The sequence below is a fragment of the Podarcis bocagei genome (genome assembly GCF_964188305.1).
Source record: "Podarcis bocagei genome assembly, chromosome: 7".
Lineage (NCBI taxonomy): Eukaryota > Metazoa > Chordata > Lepidosauria > Squamata > Lacertidae > Podarcis > Podarcis bocagei.
In genome coordinates this window covers 73,570,171-73,587,495 of record NC_138132.1, presented here as the reverse complement: position 1 = coordinate 73,587,495, position 17,325 = coordinate 73,570,171, and the positions used below count along the sequence as shown (strand labels likewise).

Genomic DNA, 17,325 nt, shown 5'->3' with positions numbered 1-17,325 from the left:
CAAGCTCCCTTCTTGCAATTGCCGAACGGATTTTGATGCATCCGTGACACTTCTCTTCCTGACAAGCAGCAGCAGCAAACAGGAGGAAGGAGAGAGCTTGCTTGACAGGTCTGGGGATCCGGAGAAGACAGGGTGGCTTGGGTGGATGCCAGCGACCAACCAGGAGGACTCGGCGGAGCCTTTAAAATTGCGTTGAGGGTCTCTCACACCGCCAGCCTCTCTGTTTGTCTCACGACACCTTTGCTGGGTCTAGCCCAGAAGTCTGGCAGCTCTTAATGCGGCCCCAGGGAAATAATCCGATTTTGAGGGACTGGACGGCGTCTGATAGCAGCTGCTGAGCGTTCTCTAGAGACCTGGAAACCGCCACCTCTGGACTTCGAAACCACCATCTCACCCACCCATTCTGTTGCAACCTGCTTGTGTCAGCCTTGGCTGTAAGCTTCCAGAAGAACACTCTGGTACCCAAATGGTACTATAAACAAAACCTCAGGATCTTGCTACCCATCCTCTAGTTACTTTGGAAATTGCATCTTTTTCCCCCCCTCCCTATTTTTTAAAAAAAGAAGTGCATTTTTTTATTTTTCACGTGGGCCTCTTAAAGGATGTTGTTGCTGTTTTTTCTGTTTGATTTGTTTCCATAATTTCCTGCCCCTTTGCAGTTCTAGTCCTGCAAGGATTTTGGGGAGATACTTTTTGGAGAATGGGGTGCAAAATGGACGCACTATGAATGGGGATTTTGTGGCTGCTTCCTTGGGCGTGAATTGTGGTGCCATTGGAGAGACCATAGAGATAAACTCCAAACCATCGGTGAGGAGACAATTTAAATATAGGCGCCATAGTGAAGCAGCACCTGCTGTCCTGCTAACAGATAAACTTCCAGATGCTATCGCTTCGGCTTTTTCCTAGTACTCTGCTGAAGATACCTCCCGACTGATCGTGCAGGTGAGAACGTACATGTAGTGGTTCTAGGGGTTGCTCGTGCATAAGCCGGTGCAAACACCTGGCTGGGTTGCCTGAGTGAACCTTTTCTGTCCGGACAGCCACTCACCCGTGGCTGTCTCAATCGCTGGCAGAATCCGTCAGTGGGCGTTTCTTAAACTTCTTCCAGCAAAGAAGCTCTTTGACGCCTAGTCTCCTCCTACTCTCTCTGCGCGAAAGCCTTCTGCGCAAGGAGGGCGTAGGCAGCGGAGGACCTCTACTCTCCCCGCTGGTCCCCGGCAAGGAGTCATGGGACCGCCTCGCCGCTTCCCCCATCTGCCCCCCTTCTCCACTGGTGCTACGCTGATTCTCTTCTCCAGAAGATGGGCTGCCTCTCCCAACCCCGGGACGCTCTCTGGAATCCCTCTGGATTTTGCTCTCTCCCTCCGGCACTGATGGCAGTTCCCTGACAGTACATATTTCATGATTCCACAGGAGCTCAGGGGTGAAGCCTGGAATGCCGCTCCTAGGGAATCTCAGCCTTCATTTTTAAAAGCATCTGCCAAGTTTCTAGCCCTTATTGTTGCAGAGGACAATGGCAGGTGCAATCTCAAAAGCAGGAAATTTTTCGTTTTGTTTCATTTATTTGATTCACAGCATTTACGTGCCACTCGATTGTAACAAAGCCTCTAAGCAGTTTACAAAAACTTTTCGAAAATTGAAGTGGTTAGAAAAAGACAGTTTTTTTAAAAAAACAGGTGTTAATTAAAATTGACAAATTAAAACCCATTGCCACATTCTACCTGTCTGGAGAGCCTTGCTGAACAAAAATGTTTTAGGCAAGCACTGAAAAGAGTTCATTGAAGGCGTCTGCCTAATGTCAATAGGCAGGGAGTTCATGTGCAGCCATACTAAAAATCAGTGTCACTTCCTGGTTTGCATACCTTCTTCTCCCCCTCCCCATCCCAACTCATGCCCATCATGGCTAGCAAAAACATAATTAGCTACACCAGGTAAGAGATATAAGTTGCTTTAATTTGTGCAGTTTATGCTGGTGTTAATTTTGCATTGATTCCCACAGGAATTGGGTTTTTTGCTTAGCACCGAATTCACTGAGGTAGCACATGGTGTTTATGGTACTGCTTTGTGTGACGTTTGTGCCCTAGGGATGGTGTTGAAATGCAGGTTGCTTGGACCTGAGCATGGTCAGTGGTGGTCAAGAATGCCGAGAGTCGTAGTACAACAACATCTGGAAGGCACCATGTTGTTCATCGCTGGCAGATGGCTTTGAAGGACCTTACCAGAGGTGCCTTTTATTTCTGTTGCTGTGACGGGCGAAACATCTTCGGGTCTGTGACTTTACTCTCTCCCCCATTTCCCTGCCATTTCTCTGTTAAAAATCCAGCATGTGATTGACCGATAAAATATCCTGGGATGTCCCAATTCTTGCTCATCTGGCTCAGTGTCACCTGGCAGCAGTTCTCTAGGACAGGGGCAGTGTTAGAAACTCAGATATATAAGCTAGGCGCCAAATGGCTCCTTAAAACAGGGTTGCGGTTGCCAAAACAGAATGCCTAGTTGCCATTTTGGGGCCAGACGGCTCAAAAGCTGTATTTCTCAATACGGCTTCTTTGTTCCTGAACTTCAATCTGATTGTGCAGTTAAAATATAACAGGTAGAATTCTACAGGGTGTGTTGCTAGTGTGTGAAAACAGTCAAGATCCAAGGATCCCTAGGCATGCACCTCCAGGTGGAGGAGACATCAGGCGCCATCAGTGGCCAATAAAGGTAAAGGGACCCCTGACCGTTAGGTCCAGTTGTGGTCGACTCTGGGGTTGCAGCAGTCATCTCGCTTTATTGGCCAAGGGAGCCGGCATACAGCTTCCGGGTCATATGGCCAGCATGACTAAGCCTCTTCTGGCGAACCAGAGCAGATCACGGAAACGCCGTTTACCTTCCCGCCAGAGCAGTACCGTATTTTTCGCTCTATAACACGCACCAGACCATAACACGCACATAGTTTTTAGAGGAGGAAAACAAGAAAAAAATATTCTAAACAAAACAGTGGATGTATGATTTTTGTGGTTCATGCTGTGGCCACAGACATGTGATCTGACGGTGAGTTTGGGCTAGCCCAATGCAAAAATCCTGAGGATCCATGTGGATCCATGCTAAAGTCGCCCTAAAGTCGCAGGGACGCTGGGGGAGTGAACAGGAAGCAGGAGGAGGAGAACAATCCCTCTCACACACACAGACACACAGAGTATCAATCCTAAAGTTGCAGGAGAGGCAGGGGCGCTGGGAGTGGGAAGCAAGAGAAGGAGAACGATCCCCCCCCCTCTCTCTCACACACACACACAGTATCAATCCTAAAGTCGCAGGAGAGGCAGGGGCGCTGGGAGTGGGAAGCAAGAGAAGGAGAACGATCCCCCCCCCTCTCTCTCTCTCACACACACAGTATCAATCCTAAAGTCGCAGGAGAGGCAGGGGCGCTGGGAGTGGGAAGCAAGAGAAGGAGAACGATCTCCCCCCCCCCCTCTCTCTCTCACACACACACACACACAGTATCAATCCTAAAGTTGCAGGAGAGCGCAGGGGCGCTGGGAGTGGGAAGTAAGAGAAGGAGAACGATCCCCCCCCCTCTCTCTCACACACACAGTATCAATCCTAAAGTCACAGGAGAGCGCAGGGGCGCTGGGAGAGTGAACGGGAAGCAAGAGGAGAACGATGCCTCACACACACACACACACACACACACACACAGAGAGAGAGAGAGTATCAATCCTAAAGTCGCAGGGGCGCTGGAAGTAGCAGGGGCGCTGGAAGAGTGAAGGGGAAGCAAGAGGAGAACGATGCCTCACACACACAGAGACACACAGAGTATCACTCCTAAAGTCGCAGGAGAGCGCTGGGGCGCTGTGAGAGTGAACAGGAAGGAGAAGGAGGAGAACGATAGCTCAAGCACACACACACACACACACAGCCTCTACAGTGGCTGATCCAAAATCAGACAGCAAAAAACTGCAGGCAGGGACATAGAGCACGGGGTTGTTTTAAAGCAACCAACCCCGATCTGCTTTTCTCCCTCCTCCCGGCTAGGCTGGCTGAAAAGCTTTGCTGCTACTTAGCAGCTAACTAGAGAAGAGAGAGGGACATAGAGCACAGGGTTGTTTTAAAGCAACCAACCCCGATCTGCTTTTCTCCCTCCTCCCCGGCTCGGCTGGCTGACAGGAGCCGCTTACACCCGCTTTGCAGTTTCAAAGAGAGCCACGGACTGCTCACAACTGCAGTGGATTCCCCTGACATCTGTAGGCATTCGCTCCATAACACGCACAGACATTTCCCCTTACTTTCCAGGAGGAAAAAACTGCGTGTTATAGAGCGAAAAATACGGTACCTATTTATCTACTTGCGCTTTGACGTGCTTTCAAACTGCTAGGTTGGCAGGAGCTGGGACCGAACAACGGGAGCTCACCCCATCATGGGGATTCAAACCAGCGACCTTCTGATCGGCAAGTCCTAGGCTCAGTGGTTTAACCCACAGCGCCACCTGCGTCCCTAAGTGGCCAATAGTCAGGTGCAAAACGTGCCTGGCGAATTTTGAACGCTGGGCAAGGGGAGGCAACCTCAGGCCTCGGGGACGAATGTGGCCCCCAGGCCTCTCTATCTGCCCTCGGAACTGAGACCACACCCTTTGTGGTCCCTGCTTTTCACCCTGAATGTTTTTACCTGGCTGGAATGCATCCTTGAGCTCTGATCATGAGTTTTGCCTGGGTGGAGAGGATGTATGTTTGTAGAAATTAGCCTACGGTCAAAATCTACATTTGTTGCTCCTCCCACTTTGGCCTCTGGCCCTGCCCATCACTGAGAACATGGACCTTGTGTCAAAAGAGGTCCCTCCCTCCCCACTCCTTCCCTAGGGTCTCAGGTAGAGTCCTTGTCCGTCACCTGTTATCTCGGGTATGGGAAACTTCTGACTCTCCAGAAGTTGTTGGACTTCATCAACCTCAGCCAGAGTGGCCAACCGGAGCTGTCATCTCTACAGTTATCTGGTCCCTCACCCTTCCGCTCCCTGAGCCTTTTAATGAGAGATGCTGAGGATCTTCAGGAGAGACTTAAAAGCATTCCTGTTCACCAAGGCATTTGATGGCTCAAGCACACTCTCCCTGGCCACCTTGACATCATTATTAGTGGTGAGGACAGGTGGCTGTTTTTAGCTGCATCCCGTGCTAGGCCTACACAGGGTAGACCCGCCGAAGGGAATGAATGTGGCCAAGTTAGGTCCGTTAATTTCAGTGGATGTGCTTGCTGCAGGACTTAGCTGGACAGAACCCAGTGTTTTTGTTTTTACAGTGGTGCTTCGCAAGACGAAATTAATTCGTTCCGCAATTCTCTTCGTCTTGCGGTTTTTTCGTCTTGTGATGCACGGTTTCCCATAGGAATGCATTGAAAATCAATTAATGCGTTCCTAGGGAAACCGCCTTCAGACCAGGTCCGGGGACAGTCTGTCCCCGGACCTCTTCTGAAGGCTGGGGGGGGGGAACAAGGGCTTTTCTTCCCACCCCCAGCATTTTAAAAAACCCCGGGACAGCGGAGGACTTCTCCGCTGTCCGGGGCGATCTTAAAATGCTGGCGGGCGGCATTTTAAAATCGCCCCGGACAGCGGAGGACTTCTCCGCTGTCCGGGGCGATTTAAAAGCCCCTGGGAAGGCAGGCAGGGGGGACAAAAACTTTTGCCCCCCGCCAGCCTTCCTCTTCTGAAGGCTGGCGGGGGCGAAAGTCTTTGCTCCCCCCCCCGCCTGCCTTCAAAAGCTGTCCGGCCAAGGCTTCGCGGACCTCTCTGCCAGCAGCGGCAGCGCTGCCGCTGCTGGCGGAGGGTTGCCGGCATGCCGAAGCCTGCGGGCGCTGACATCAGCGCTCCCAGGCTTCGCGGACCTCTCCGCCAGCAGCGGCAGCGCTGCCACTGCTGGCGGAGGGTTGCCGCCATGCCGAAGCCTGCGCGCGCTGACATCAGCGCTCCCAGGCTTCGCGGACCTCTCCGCCAGCAGCGGCAGCGCTGCCGCTGCTGGCGGAGGGTTGCCGCCATGCCGAAGCCTGCGCGCGCTGAGATCAGGCTTCGGCATGGCGGCAACCCTCCGCCAGCAGCGGCAGCGCTGCCGCTGCTGGCGGAGAGGTCCGCGAAGCCTGGGAGCGCTGATGTCAGCGCACGCAGGCTTCGGCATGCCGGCAACCCTGCAAAAGATGTCCGGGGGAAGCGGGGAAGAAGCGCTTAGCTTCGCGCTGCCCCCGGACCTCTTTTGAAGCAAGGGGCTGCGGGGAGATAGCGATCTCCCTGCAGCCCCTTGCTGCAAAAGACGTCGGGGGGCAGCGGGGAAGAAGCGCTTAGCTTCGCGCTGCCCCCGGACCTCTTTTGAAGCAAGGGGCTGCGGGGAGATAGCGATCTCCCTGCAGCCCCTTGCTGCAAAAGACGTCGGGGGGCAGCGGGAAAGAAGCGCTTAGCTTCCCGCTGCCCCCGGACCTCTTTTGAAGCAAGGGGCTGCGGGGAGATAGCGATCTCCCTGCAGCCCCTTGCTTCAAAAGAGAAGACCCGCTGTCCCCGGGGCAAGCTTCGTCTTGCGAAGCAAGCCCATAGGGAAATTCGTCTTGCGAGGCAACTCAAAAACGAAAAAACCTTTCGTTTTGCGAGTTTTTCGTCTCGCGAGGCGTTCGTCTTGCGGGGTACCACTGTAGTTGTGTTTTGCTGCCTTGGGCTACTTTAGAAGGTAGGTCTGATGAAGGTGATGTCACTTTCTGCGGCTGGAGAACGTTTCTGGTACGGCTGGCCTAAGTATTGTGGACAGTCAGTTTTGTTTGGGGTGTCCTCTGACGAGGAAGTGAGAGGGAAGGTCCGAGGAAAGGATATGGAGGGCGGGTGGTTGAGCTTTGCTCTGTCTTCGTAGTGTGGGGGTGCTTCTAGCTGGGTTGCAATTGTAAGACTCCTGCTGAACAAAAAGGCCATGAGCATGGTGGCTTTATCCTCTTCTCCCCCTTCAACCCTCTCCCCCCCCCCCCCGGCCTCCACCCCAGCTTGGCTTTCCCAAGCGCATAGTTCAGTCATGGAATTTGATCCCGCAGGAGGCCTGATGGTTATCATATATGAGAGGCCCCATCTTTATTGGCATTCCGCCGGCTCCTGAAGACACAGCTGCTTAGGCGAGCATTCCCCTTGCACCAAACCTCTGGTTTAATTGTTACGACTTTTCAATCGCTCGTTTTATTCTCTATAGGCAACTTGCACTTGGGTTACGTTCTGGGGATAGTGTCTAAAGCCCAAATTGCATATGGTCGAAAAATGTTGGATTCAGTTGTGGGTGGGGTTGCCGAAGTGTTTTTTTTCCTGGACACCTGCCCCCTTCCTGGCCCCCTTTATTTTTTAATTTTCTTGCCAAGCGCGTAAAGCTGAAAAATGCGTACAAGTTAAATACGCATAACTTTCAAGGTACCTGTACAGTGGTACCTCTGGTTACAAACTTAATTCGTTCCGGAGGTCCGTTCTTAACCTGAAACCGTTCTTAACCTGAGGTACCACTTTAGCTAATGGGGCCTCCCGTGCAGTTTCTGTTCTCATCCTGAGGTAAAGTTCTTAACACGAGGTACTACTTCTGGGTTAGCGGAGTCTGTAACCCAAAGTGTTTGTAACCCAAGGTGTTTGTAACCCGAGGTACCACTGTATTCCAATTCTGGATGTTTTAAAGCCCTGGTGGATTTGTTGTTGCATATTTTAAATTTCAGTTTCAAACTGGTTTTTAACATTGTGTTTGACGCAGCATGTAATTAAACTGTGGAACTCACTGCCACAGGAAGTGCTGGTGTCCACCTGGTTGGATGGCCTTAAAAGAGGGTTGGACAGATTCATGGAGGAGGCTATCCAAGGCTACTAGCCATAATGGCTATGCTCAGCCTCCACAGCCAGAGGAAGTATGCCTCTGAATACCAGTTGCTAGGAACCACAAGAGGGGGAAGTTGCTGTCGCACTCAGATCCTGCTTGTGGGCTTCCCACTGGCATCTGGTCAGCCCCCTGCCCTGTGACCTTAGGGCAGGTAGAAATAATAACAACTACTACTACTGCTCTATTTTACTGTCTTCTTTCTGTTAGTCCATGGCATGGGTAGGCAAACTAAGGCCCAGGGGCCACATCCGGCCCAATCGCCTTCTAAATCCAACCCATGGACAGTCTGGGAATCAGGGTGTTTTTACATGAGTAGAATGTGTCCTTTTATTTAAAATGCATCTCTGGGTTATTTGTAGGGCATAGGAATTTATTCATTTTTTCTCTCCAAATTAGAGTCCGCCCCCCCCCCCAAGGTCTGAGGGACAGTGGACCGACCCCCTACTGAAAATGTTTGCTGACCCCTGGTCCATGGGGATGGGGCAGGAACACCAAAGCTGCGTTTCCAGTAGAGTATCCGTGTGGAATCTTTGTTTCCTCCAGAAGTTGCTGAACTACAATTCCCAACATTCCTTGCCATTGGTCATACTGGCTAGAGCAGATGGAAACTGGAGTTTAGCAGCATCAGGAGGTGGAACCAGAGTTTCCCCACATCTGCAATGGAGTACACAGTATAGGCTTGGGTATGGAAAGGGGGTTCCTGGTGGTCTCTAGCTTGTTTTTGTTATTTAAGAACAGGTTTTAAAAGCAAGCTTCTAGCCCTCAAGGCTGTGTTGAGAATTCAGCTTTTGCTTTGGAGTTGAATTGTTTGAGCATGGAACTCTAAATCACTTTACCTTCAGGTACACAGAGTGTTGTTTAAGCCTGTTGCATCAGCATGTACAAAATTTGACGTCAGCGTGGGGAAACCTTTGGCCCAACAGTTATTGCAGAACTACAACTCCCATGAACCCCCAGCAAGCATATCCAATGGCCTTGGAACATGGGAGCTGTTGTTCAGCAACATCGAGAGGGCCAAAGGTTCCTCGGATCTGCTCTGCATTGAACACTCTTTCCTTTTCCTTCCCAAATCCAAAAAAACCCCCCAAAAAACAAAACAAAAAAAAAAAAGTGTTTGAAAAGAGCAATTGGCACTTTATTGACATCAGGCCAGAGTCTGGGTGCCTCGAGGGTCACTTACACTCAGCCTCACCTTCCTTGCTAGATTGTTGTGGTGATAAAATTGGGGGGGGGGGTCAGTATGGGTAGAGAACCACATCCATTTCCTTAAGTTCCTTGGAAAATAAACAAGATAGAATTGTAATAATTTTTACGCGCTCTGCCCAAGGAGTCTAGCCTAATGCTGAAAATAATAAACACCTTGTTTTATTTCCCCCAGGCTTTTAGTCTGTGATGGAAACTGCTTTTAATTGCTGGTGTTTATTCACCTCCTTATTTTATTATTGTGTTTTCGTTGTTTTGTGAATCACTCCCAAAATGTGTGCTCCTCCCTCCCCAACCTCTTTTTAAATTTCTTTTACATTGACATAAATGGATAAAATAAAACCACGTGAGTAATTTAGGGAGACGAGACTGTCCGCATTCAGCTCTTTATCTTGCAGCTATGAATATTTGCATGGTGCAGCAAAAGTGACTAGGGAGAAGTTTTTCTCCTTCGCTCGTAATACTGGAACTCGGAGCCATCCGGTGAAGCTCAGTGTTGGAAGATTTAGGGCAAGCAACAGAAAGTACTTCTTTGCACGTAGTTAAATTGTGGGATTCACTCTCCTCTTGTGATGGTCCCCTTGGATGGCTTTAAAAGGGGGTTAGATACCGTATTTTTTCGCTCCATAAGACACACTTTTTTCCTCCTAAAAAGTAAGGGGAAATGTGTCTGTGAGTCTTATGGAGCGAATGGCGCTGCACAGAGAGGGCCACCTTAACCTCACTGGGTTGTTGTGAGGTTGTTCTGTGATAGCCCTTGTTTAGCCCCCTGAGTAACTTGACAAACAGACAGGAGAACATTACAGTGGTACCTTGGGTTAAGTACTTAATTCGTTCCGGAGGTCCGTTCTTAACCTGAAACTGTTCTTAACCTGAAGCACCACTTTAGCTAATGGGGCCCTCCTGCTTCTGCCACACCGCCGGAGCACGATTTCTGAAGCAAAGTTCTTAAGCTGAAGCACTATTTCTGGGTTAGCAGAGTCTGTAACCTGAAGCGTATGTAACCCGATGTACCACTGTATTCTTGTTTTCCCTCTTCAGTCAGTCTTGGATTCCATCACTGCCCAAACCATGTGCCTCTGTCTCTCCAAACGGCCAGATGATCCCATTTTTTTTTCTCTGGGGTTTTCTGTTAGAGAATGAAATCTAAGCACTGATGCCTGTTAAAATGCTTCTACTGTTCACTTGCAAAATCAAGTTTTTGAAAAGAGGCTCTACAGAAATAAAAGATTCAGAATATATTTTTTTTCTTGTTTTCCTCCTCTAAAAACTAGGCGCGTCTTATGGTCGATACGGTAAATTCACAGAGAATATGACCATCAGTAGCTTCTAGTCATGATGGCTCTCTGTTCTACCTCTCCGGTGTCAGAGACAATGAACAGACAGTTGCTGAGAATAACGAGTGGGGACAGTTGCCGTTGTGCTTGCGGGCTTCTCATAGTCATCTGGTTAGCTGCTGTGAGAACAGGATGCTGGACTAGATGGCCCACTGGCTGGATCCAGCAGCACTTGGTCTAACGCAGAGGAAAAAGTTGGGAAATGTACAAAATGGGCAGCTTCAAAAAAGTGGTGGTGGTGGTGGAGAGGAATGCACAAACGGTCTCTTTAACCATAACCTTGTCAAGCATTGGCAGCGCTCTGAAGTGACTGGACGCCTCAGCCAGCTGCCCAGCTGGTACAATGCATTTCCTGGGTTATGTTTGACAAAAAACAGCAGGAGAGAGTGTGTGTGCCTGAGAGGGAGAGAGAGGGGGTGGGGGGAGTTTCAGGCTAGCTGTGAACAGAATTAGCTCCATGTGTTTTAACAAAGTGATAGCTAGAATGTTTAGAAAGTTTGTGTGTGTGTTTGTTTTGGTGGGGAGATCTGGGCCATCTCCTTGCCTATTTCTCACTTCCCCACCCCAAAGTCGGGTTATGTAAGGCTTCATTTGGCATTCAAGGGACATCACGAGACAGAGGGAAGGAGAAAATGCCCATTTTTCTTCTTCAAATTAAGTGCCCAAGAGATGTCTGGATTCCATGATTCCATGAGGAATTCTCAGGTAATGTTGGAACGCTACCAGCCTCATATCTCAAGTTGCTCAGGAATTCTATGAAACAAAGAAACAAGCAAAAAAAACCACAACCAGTCGTTAAAATAGGGCAGTTAGGAAGTTTAAGTCTGCCATCTTGATTCAGAACGGCATCCAATTGCATCCAAACATAGGTGACAACTTCCTCCTTGACCTCTGGGGAAGTCATGCAAAATGTGGTTACGATATGCTAGTAAAGGTAAAGGGTAAAAGGACCCCTGTCCATTAGGTACAGTCGTGACCGACTCTGGGGTTGCGATGCTCATCTCGCTTTATTGGCCGAGGGAGCCGGTGTACAGCTTCTGGGTCATGTGGCCAGCATGACTAAGCCGCTTCTGGTGAACCAGAGCAGCGCACGGAAACGCCGTTTACCTTCCCACCAGAGCGGTACCTATTTATCTACTTGCACTTTGACGTGCTTTCAAACTGCTAGGTTGGCAGGAGCTGGGACCAAACAACGGGAGCTCACCCCGTCGCAGGGATTGGAACCGCTGACCTTCTGATCGGCAAGTCCTAGGCTCTGTGGTTTAACCCACAGCGCCACCCGCGTTCCTCTATGCAAAGAGTTGCCAAATGCATAGTAAACAAATGTCCTAAAATTTAATGTAGATCGGATTCTACCTTATACTCATCGGGTTCCAGACAAGGGTCGTTCCTGGGACCTCCTGTGTGCTGATCTATCCCTGAGCTACAGCTCTCTGCTGTCGGCCTCTAATATAACTACATCAGCAGAGAATTTGCCCTGATTTGCAGAAAGTCACCTGGTGCCATCTAGATGTTTTGGACTACAATTCCCATCCTCCAGCTAGCCAGCATACATGTTGCGGCCTGTGGCTGCTGGGAGCTGCAGTCGAAAACTGATGACACAATTCCCCTGTGAGGAAATGTTTGCACATTTTGGGACTTTTCAGTTTGAAGAAAAAATGAGGAAGAGGTGACATGATAGAAGTTCATAATATGATGCTTGGCATGAGGAAAGGGTTTTTCCCTTTCTCGCAACACTAGAATGCATGGACATGCAATGAAGGTTAAACTATGGAACTCAATCTCAAGCTTTCAAACTCTTTCTTTCTTTCTTTCTTTCTTTCTTTCTTTCTTTCTTTCTTTCTAAAAAGCATGCTTTATAGCAATCTGAAGACTTTGAAAATTCTCCTTGAGTTGGGATCTTCTGATAAAAGAGTGGTACAGTGGTGCCTCGCAAGACGAAAAGAATCCGTTCTGTGATTCTCTTCGTCTAGCGGTTTTTTCGTCTTGCGAAGCAAGCCCATTGACGGATTAGCGCTATTAGCGGCTTTTAGCGGTTTATCGGCTTATCGGATCAGCTGATAAGCGGCTTAGTGGCTTAGAAAAAGGGGGGGAAGGAAAAAAACCCCGCAGGAACTCGCAAGACATTTTCGTCTTGCGAAGCAAGCCCATAGGAGATTTGTTTTGCGAAGCACCTCCAAAGTGGAAAACTCTTTCGTCTAGCGAGTTTTCCGTCTTGCGAGGCATTCGTCTTGCGGGGCACCACTGTATATAAATTGATGGATTGAATAATATACTGTGTTTTTATATCTTCTGTGTCAGATCTAAGCTCCCACACCCAGGCCTGGGCACGCTGTGTGATGTACAGTGGTACCTCAGGTTACATACGCTTCAGGTTACATGCGCTTCAGGTTACACACTCCGCTAACCCAGAAATAGTGCTTCAGGTTAAGAACTTTGCTTCAGGATAAGAACAGAAATTGGGCTCCGGTGGCGCGGCAGCAGCAGGAGGCCCCATTAGCTAAAGTGGTGCTTCAGGTTAAGAACAGTTTCAGGTTAAGACAGACCTCTGGAATGAATTAAGTACTTAACCCGAGGCACCACTGTAATGGGAAAGAACCAGGGTTTTCTCTGGTTGTGTCGAAATGCCATCTGCCATTCTTCCTGGCCCTCCCCCCTCCTCTCCCCTCATCGCAGACATTCAGCCTCCTCTACTATCAAAGAACAATGCGTGGGAAATTTTTTGCAAAAACGCTACGTATCACATCAGTGCTAATAATAATATTTTCAATTGAAAATGTCAACTTATTTTTAGCCCCTTCCAAACATCGTACAATGCACTGACCTCCCTGCCCGCTCCCTTTCTAAATATGATGTCTAGGTTACATATCCACTCCTATTTTTTTGTAACTGTCTACTAATCCCTTTTAATTGAGACTGACAGACATAATCCCCTTAAGGCAAGGATTTTAATTGTTCTTTCAGTTGAAAGAGCTCCTCCTGCCCCCCCCCTTTCGTAATCGGGCTGCCTGTGATGTCTGAAGCATGACACGTTTGGTTGTGATGCGGCTGGATCCCAGAATAACCATGCTGGTATATTTAAATTTTTCTTCCTCTCATGTGAGAAGGTATCTATCTATTTTTAACTGTCTGGTTTCTTTAGCTGTTCCTTTGGCTCTTGAGACGTCTTTTGACTTATTTAGCCAGTGTGGTTAGAGTCCAGCACTCTATCCCAGAGACACTCACTGTCTCTGAGCCTAACCTACCTCCCAGGGTTGTTGTGAGGATAAGATGAGAAGGGTTGTGGGCGGGGCGGGGGGGGCGGGAAGCATATATGCAACCTTGAACTCCTCGGATAGAAATCAAAAAAATTTATTATATGAACATGTTGCAGTGGGATTCTTTTCTAGCTACTTGTTAAGAGTTTTGACTTCAGACTAAGGAGACCTGTCTTTAAATCTCCCGTCATCTCCGAAAATCCCATAGAGCAAACTGGTAGAGCTCATGGTTTTGCACACAGAATGGTGTGAGAACCTCTCAGAGCTTGAGGGCCGCATTCCTCTCTGGGCCACCTTCTGGGGGCCGCCATCCAGAGGTGGGCGGGGCCAGAGGCAAAAGTGGGTGGAGCAACAAATGTAAATGTTGCTTTTTGTACAGGAGGGTACTTCTACACACGTAGGTGTATGCACCTCCCTATTCAGGGAACCAAGATCCAAGTTCAAGGGCACATGCCAGCCAGGCAAAAACACTCAAGGAGGGAGCGAAAGAAGTCTGGTGAGGGGTGTGCCTGGGTGACAGATGGTGCGGCCAGACAGAGAGAGCTACTAGCTACACCACCAAATCTCCTTGAAGGGTTCATTGATATTTTTTTTAAGTGTATATGGCCACATTCACACCATACTATTAGAGCACTATGGTACCACTTTAAACTATCATGGCTTCCCTCAAGGAATTCTAGGAGCTGTAGTTTTTTTTAAAAGGGGGGTTCTAACAACTACCAGCACCTCTGGTTGGACACGGTAAGAAGACTCCATGGAGTGCTGGACCGATCCAACAGGACTCTCCTTATGTAACGTCATATTCCCCTGTTGCTAGGCAACCGCAAAGCGCATCTTCCAGGGCCAACGAAAGCATCCATCACCCATGGCTGTATCTAGACTCCACCACATGTGGAGGTGGGACATCTCTCTAGGTGGGTGCCTTTTCACCTGAAGTGTAGAAGTCATGTGCTTAAACTCCAGGGAAGGTGCCCTTTCTTAACCATGAGAGGACATTATCTATGGAGAAAGAGGCCTAGGGGAGCCATGGAATCGCTTTTCTGGGCGGCTCTCGAGAAAAGGTTAGGAAGCCGGGCTTGAGACGGAACGTATTTCGCTTTCTGTTTTCTCCTCTTCTAAGAACCTTGTTGTCTCTGAACGCACAGGCGTTTGCCAAAGGACTTGCCAAAATAACTGTTGCTCAGCACTGAAAAACTGTTCTGATATCTGCTCATCAATGGTGTGTTGTTTTTTTACTAGAATAACCTAAAATGAGCCTTTGCTAGATCAGGCCAAAGGTCCATTTAGACCCCCCCCCCATCCTGTTCTCACAGCGACCAGCCTGAGGCCTACGAATGTTCTGTATTATCTTTCATTTTGATAACTGGCATACCATTAGTGGTATCTAACGTTTTGATAGCTCCAGAGACAGAAAACATCCACACCATACATTTAAAGCACTGTGGTACCACTTTAAACAGTTGTGGTTTACCACAAAGAATCCTGGGAGCTGGTGTTTGTTTGTTTGTAAAGGGTGGTGAGAGTTGTTGGGAAGACCCCCTATTCCCCCTTCACAGAGCTAGTCCTACGCAGAGTAGATCCACTGAAGTCAAGCCTGAGAGTTGACCCACTGATATTGATGGGGCCAAGTTAGCTGAGTCCATTATCTTCAATGAATCTGCTCTGAGCAGGGCTAGCACTGGACGCAACATACAAAGAAAGGGCTGTGCCGTTAATCTTTCCAGCATTTGCCACACAATTTTGACAGGCATCAAATATTAAGGCCACATTCGCACCAGAGAACTGTGGCACCACTTTAAACAGCCTTGGCTACACCTCAAAGAATTCTGGGAATTATAGTTTAAGGGTGCTGAGGGTTGTTAGGCGACCCAGTTCCCCTCACAGAGCTACAATTCCCGTAGCTCCCTGTTGACTGCTGAACCACTTTTAAGAGCTGTTCACTTTCTGAGGGGTATAGGGGGTCCCCTGACAACTCTCAGTACCTTTAACTACAACTCCCAGAATCCTTTGGGGGGAAGGCATGACTGTTTAAAGTAGTATGATTAGTCCCCTTTATACTATACATTTAAAGAACTATCATACCACTTTACAAAGTCAAGGCTTCCCCCAAATCATCCTGAGAACTGCAGTCTGTTGAACCACTCAGGGAATTACTGTGCCATGATTCTGCTTTAAATATATAGTACAAATGGGGCCTCAGTTGGAGAGAACCCTGTGTTTTTGCCCAGAAATTAAAGCTGCTGTTTTCAATGAGGCTTGCTTGCTAAGTAAGTGTGCTTTGTGTTGCAGACTTTTTTGCATGTATAAAATTGGAGTGTTTTGTCAAAAGCTTATTTATTTTGTACTATTGTTACGTTCATTATTACATCTTACATCCCTCTCTTTACTACAGTGAGCTCAAGGCAGCGTATATGGTTCCCCCCTCCCCATTTTATCCTCACAACAGCCCTGTGAGGTGGGTTAGATTAAGGGGCAGTGACTGGCCCAATATTGGCCTTGTGAGCTTCATGGCTGACTGGAGAATTTGGACCCTGGTCTCCCAGGTCCTAGTCCATTCGAAATGTGAGTGGCAGAGCTGGACATGTCATCCTGTGTTAAATATTTGTGAATATTTGTTTGAGCTATATAACATAAAGGGGAGTATGTCTGTTCGAAGCCAATAGGAGACTGGCTTTAGCTCTGAATGCGACAGCAGCTTTGATCTTAAAATAAATAAATTTGTGACCTTTCCTAATTTATTTCGGAGTCCTTGAACCAATGAATTTCCCATTGCTTTTAATTCATGGCACTCTACTTGTGTGTTTAAAAGAGCATCCATTTTCTACTTCATCTGTCATGGGGTGCCCTTGACTTGTTAAGTGTTTGATGGTGTGTTTGAGATGTGGCTTTGTGTTCTTTTCATTAATGCAAATGGGGTGAGAAGCGTTCATTGTCTCCTGTGCCAGTATTTTTAGTTCCTGATCTAATTTTAGGCCTTGTCATCAGAAAGGGAAGAGAGAGGGACTGTGTCAGAAATTCATATGTGCTTTTTTTTAAGCTTCCTTCTGTTTTGAAACTTCTCTGTGAAAGGGTGAGTGGAGGGGGTGATCAGAACTGTGTGTGAGGGCTGCTTCTTCCTGGGTTGCCCAAGTGTCACCTGAGATTTATATTGACCACATAAACCTGAAACCAGCAGTTTGGGGCCTACTGGTGATCTTCTTATGCTCTTAGTCATTCTGTTCCCCTTGACTGGTTTTAAATGAAGCAAATTTCAGAGGAGGAGGAGGAGGAGACTGTCCATAGCTACTAGCCACATTGGCTGTGTTCTGCCTCCACTATCAGATACACTGTGCATCTGAAAACCAGTTTCTGAGAATTGCAAGTGTGGAGAATTGCTGTTGCACTCAGGTCCTTTTGACATGCTTCCCATTGGGGCTTCTGTCTGGCCACTGTGAGAACAGGATGCTGGACTAGTTAGTCCACTTGACTTGATCTTATGACATCTGGAGAATGATGCCCCTGTTAGAATACATGAGAGCAAAGAAGAACAATATATGCCCACTTGGTGCATAGTAAGGTAAAGATAAAGGGACCCCTGACCATTAGGTCCAGTTGTGGTCAACTCTGGGGTTGCGGCACTCATCTCGCTTTATTGGCCAAGGGAGCCGGTGTAGAGCTTCCGGTTCAGGTGGCCAGCATGAC

The 17,325-nt window shown here is 48.4% G+C and overlaps 1 protein-coding gene across 1 annotated transcript in view; it reads left to right on the top strand.

The window, feature by feature from the left end:
- The window catches only part of MIB2 (MIB E3 ubiquitin protein ligase 2), a 103,050-nt gene that overhangs the window by 15,618 nt on the left and 70,107 nt on the right, over positions 1–17,325 (top strand). The gene's annotated exons all lie outside the window — the stretch shown is intronic.